This window comes from Myotis brandtii, unplaced genomic scaffold (genome assembly GCF_000412655.1).
Source record: "Myotis brandtii unplaced genomic scaffold, ASM41265v1 scaffold225, whole genome shotgun sequence".
Taxonomy (NCBI): domain Eukaryota; kingdom Metazoa; phylum Chordata; class Mammalia; order Chiroptera; family Vespertilionidae; genus Myotis; species Myotis brandtii.
This window is the reverse complement of record NW_005358435.1, coordinates 4,354,744-4,360,147: the sequence shown is the minus strand read 5'-3', so window position 1 is coordinate 4,360,147 and position 5,404 is coordinate 4,354,744.

The window sequence follows — 5,404 nt, the reverse complement described above, 5'->3', positions numbered from 1 at the left end:
CCCACTGTGCTAAGAAGGCTCATTCCTAGAAATTATTAGTGTCAGTGTTGGTCTTGCTGAATGATCAACCACTGGGGATGGGGCAAGACTGTGACCTTGGATAGAAGTCAAGGCCAAATTTTTCTCAAAAGTGAAGAGCGGATATATGGGAGGCAGTCAGGTCTTAGAGCCTTCATTAAGAAAAACACTCTGGATCCAGGTTTTGCTGTTTCCCTTCTCTGTATTTTGCATATAGTATATTTACTTATAGTTTGAGGGCACACCATATAACTCCAATTTTTACAGTCTGACCATGGGATGGGTTCCCATTTACTATGGCCCATTGGCTTCCCATTGGAAACCCTCAAGTGCTGTTCATTATTAATCTGATTCCTGCTAGTTGTGCAATTGGGAACTATAACCTAAAGATTTACTCAGGAACCAGGCTGTAAGAACACAATGCTGTAAATTACAATTACTATCTAAAAATTCCAGAGGCCAGAAGGACAGTAAGTTTCACAAATAAATTTTCTATGCCTTAGCAGCAGTTATAGAGGGCCATGTTTTTATAGCCACTTTAGCTTCCATTTGAATTAATATAATTAGTAAGTAGTTTTTGTTGGGTTAGGGTGTAAGCACATTCCCATAATTAGGTTCTAGAATTTATACATAAAATTTCTTTCTTAATATTTCTTTGCCACTAACCTTCTACAACTTCCCTTATTCTTCTTAGTTTGTCTCTTACTCATTCAGAGATAACCAACTTATTAGGACAAACTACTTACTTTTAACTTCTCTTAAAAACATATATATATATATCCCTTTCCTTCTTTTTGCTATAGCAGTCCTTCTAAATTTCAAAAGACAAACCATAAAAGGAGCATTATTGATAATAGAAATGTAATCTTATACACCTTTAGCAATTATTAACAGTTGGATTATGTACACAAGGTTTGAGAAAAGCCCAAAGAACAAGTATAATTATGACTAATATTAACAGACAGGTATAGATAATCAAATTAATAATGTTCAACACCAATTTGTAGGTATACAGTCCTTGTCAATGTTTTGAGAAAGATGTCTTTCTCTGATGTCAGCAACTACTCATCCTCAAGAAGTCTTTGATCTCTACTCTAGGTGGAGGCAAGAATCAGAGACAGGGGTAAATGTCCATTTGAAGTTTGGGACCTGGTAATGTCCCGTCCAATAAAGGGAAAGAGCCTTTAATCAATATCTTTTCCAGTGGACATAATCTTCTGGTTGTAAGTTGTGGTCTTTGAAGTCTTCATCTCTCCGAAGCACACTTGTGAAATGAATGTCACTAATTTATCAGTCCCTATAATCTGGTTAATAAATTCTTGATAATAATGCAGAATGTCTTCTTCTAGTAAGGCTGATTTATATGTCCCTTCATCCAGATGCATAGGGTGACCAGTGACTATTTAATGAGGAGATAAGCTATATGTTTACTAAAAGAATAAATTTCAGGTTGAGGAGCACCATGAGAAAAGCTTTTGGCCTAGGGCTATTAAAAGCTTCCGAAATTTACTTAGTTGACTTCTAATTGTACCATTTTCATGATCCAGACAATTGGGGTGATAGGCACAATGAAAATACTGTAGAATAGGCCAAATATTACAAATGGATTGAATTATTTTCCCAGTGAAATGAGTCCCTCAATCACTAACTCAGAGGGAATTCCCCAGTTGGGAATAATTTTTGCAAATAGTAAGTTACCTACTGTTAAGGCTATTGCTGTCCTGCAAGCAAAGGCTTCATCCCAGTGAAAAAAATATACAAATCTGTCCAAACCGGTTTGGCTCAGTGTATAAAAATGGATTGAATTAACTGAAGGGTCCCGGGTTCAATTCCAGTCAAGGGCATGTGCCTTGGTTTCGGGCACATCCCCAGTGGGGGGTGTGCAGGAGGCGGCTGATCAATGTTTCTCTCTCATCGATGTTTCTAACTCTCCATTCCTCTCCCTTCTTCTCTGTAAAAATTCAATAAAATATATTAGAAAAAAATATATACAAATCATAACTAACACATATTTGTATTCTTTAGATGGTGGCATTGCATAAAATCCAATTACCATACTTCAAATGAATCTAAAGGATGTGGGAAATGGCCTTGAGACACATGGAATGATTTTCCAGGGTTGCATTTGGACAGATAGAACAACTGCTATACACTTTACGAGCTACAATAGGAGAAGATTTCCAGTAATATTGTTTATTTCATGAAATCATATTTTCAGGACTCCAACGTGTTAGCACATGTACATGTTAATGTATAGCTCATTAATTCCCTATAGATAAAATTGGCTTCTGATTCATACCATTTCTGGATCAAAGGTTCCTTCATTTTGTTGCCATATCCTCTTTTCTTCTTCTGCAGCTGTCTATTGGAACTGCAAAAGATAGTTTTTTATTGACTTACTAGAAAGCAAGGAGCATTCTTGGGTCTGGATAATTTGACTCTTTAATGCCACCTGCCTAGCTGTAGCATTGGCTAAATGATTTCCTTTTGCTTCCATGGTTGTAACTTTAGAATGTCTTAAAATTTTGATAACTGTCAATTGTTTTCATTTCTGTATGACATCTAATAATTCTGCAACCTAGTTTACATTTTTTATGGGCTGCCCTGAGGAAGTTAAAAAGCCTCACTGCTTAATAACATTCCAAAGTCATGAGCTACACCAAATGCATAGTGACTATCAGTGCAAATATTGGCTACTTGATCTTTGCCCAATTGACAAGCCTGAATTAGAGCAATTAGTTCAGCTTGCTGGGCAGGTCTTATTTCAGGTAGATAAGGACTTCCAATTATGCACACCACAAAAGTTATTGCATATCCAGTTCGGTAATGTCCCTGTTCATCTTTCAGACAAGATCCATCTATAAATCAAATTAAGTCAGCATTATCAGTAGGAGTTTCTTATAAATCATTCCTAGGTGGTCAATAAGCAAAACACAATTGTGGGTGTTTTCATCCTGTAAAAAGGGTAACAAAGTTGCAGGGTTAAGATGATTACATCAAGTTAAAGTAAGATTAGGTGCAGAAAGCAAGAGCTAGTCAGTTGACAGTAGTGTTTAATGTGATGAGAATTCAGTGGAGATTCAACAGAATGAGGAACATAACCAAAGGAGAGCCCATAACTATCTCTTCTGTTTGTTTATACAACATGGCTGTAGCAGAGATGGCCCTCATACAGGGAGGGAGCCTTTTGCTCAGAATCTAGTTGCTGACTAATATCCTACAGGTCTATAATGATCTCCATGTTTCTTAGTTAAAACTTCCAAAGCATTTCCTTTCTTTTATGCATAAAAATTTAGAAAGTTTATAATTAGGTGTCCCAGAGCAGGAGCTTTAGATAATTCTTTAGAGATTTTACAGCTTGTTTCCCTTCTGAGTTCTACTGAATTGGATCAGGTCAATTTGGCTTTAATAGGACATGTAGAGGCTGGGCCATTAATAAAAAATTTGGAACCCAATTGAGACAAGATCCAGTCAAACCCAGGAATCCTCTAAGCTATTTCTTGTTTTTGGAAGAGGAAAAGATAGGATTCCTCCGAGTCTCTCAGGGTTAATCAGTAGCTCATTTTAGATATGAGGTGACCAAGGTGTTTTACTTGAGGTAAGCAAAATTGAAGCTTATCCTTTGAGACCTTATGACCTTTTACAGCTAGCTGTTGTAATAGGTAAATTGTGTCCTTTGGGGAGTCTAGTAATGTCCTAGAGCATAAAAGTATATCATCCACATGTTAGATTAGAGTAGAATCTCTAGGAAATTTAACATTATTTAAACCAGTCTTTACTATCTGGGAGAAATAGCTGGGACAATCTGTATATCCCTGGGGCATTATTGTCCAAGTAAATTGGCAATCTTCCCAGGTGAAGATAAGAGATATTGACTATACTTTTCTACTGGAACGCAAAAAAAAAAAAGACACTACAGAAATCTATTACTGAAAATTATGGCAGTCCACAGGAATGGCTGTAATAAGGCATGTGGATTTGGAACCACGGGGTGTCTGGGGATAACGATCTTATTTATAGCTCTGAGCTTCTGTACAAATCTCCATCTGTTCCCATTGACTTTCCTTGCTGGAAGGATAGAAGAATTACAGGGGCTTGTACTTGGAATTATAAGACTCTTTTAAAAAGTGATCTTGTATATTGGGCTCAATGCCAACTTGAGCATAAGGAATATCAGTGACTGGAGGTGTATTGGAATATCCTATAACAAATGTTCAGTCAATCTCGAGATTAGTTTCCTCTTGTAGAGGTTTTTTAAAATCATTGTTTTCCCAAGTGGTTCAGTATCTGATTTACTTAGTTCTAAATGCATTTCACCCTTCTTGGAAAAGGATATGCAAGTGTCATGGGTTTCAAGGAAAGCTCTCCTTATCAGTTGAATTAAGGCCAATGTGACCAGTAAAAACATATGTTGCCCTGTAACATTCCTTAGTTGGAAGGAGACTGGCTCTGATTTAAGAACACTCACTGGTTGGTCACCTATACCTATTTTCACAGAAGCTTAACTCTGAGGGAGAAGGCAACTTAATTGGGTATGGTTAAGAACAGATAAAGTAGCCTAAATATCTACTAGGGCCTTAGTAATTTCCCTTAGTGGTAATTTCAGTTTATCTTAAACTATTGTAGACGGAAGGGAAAATGCCCTCTCATAGTCCTCAGAGCAACCATATTGAAATAGGAATTTTTAGGGTTGAAATAGGCAGGTTTAGGGATTTTTTTTTAAAAAAAATTAAGGGAGTCCATGGAAAAAGCACAAGCTACAAAGCTGCAAAAGGGTCATTTCCATAAGACAAGGGAGCTGGAGACGTTACATTTCCATAAGACAAGGGGGGTCAGAGAGGCAGCAGTTACATTTCCATAAGATAAGGGAACTGGGAGTAGCAAAAGGTCCATATTTACAAAATAAAGGAGGGCCTCACATGTCCCATGTGAGGTTTGACCTTTAAGCGTCCCATGTGAGGTTTGACTTTTAAGCACAGGAGTTACTATAGTGACCAAATCAAAGGGAATAGTGTCCAATCAGAGGGGATATCGAGGCACAAAAACTACAGCCTTTATAAATGGGGCAGGGGGACTCAGTGGGACTCTTTCCCACTCCTTACATGGGAGTCTCTGCTGTGGGACTCTTTCCCCTTTCCCAAGTGGGAGTCTGTACTTGTTCTTCAATAAATTTCCAACTTTGCTCTACCACCTTTTGACCGTGGTTTCATTCTTCAACTCCACCGGACGAGAGCCCAGGAGACCATCCTGCCAGGGAAACACCTCTTGTTTCCAGTCCAAAATTCCCATATCAGTTGTTATGCCCAGATTTCAGGATCCCCAAGAGACCACACCAGGGAGCCAGCTGAGTCCGATGCAAAAGCAGAGAGTCTTTTATTCAAACCCG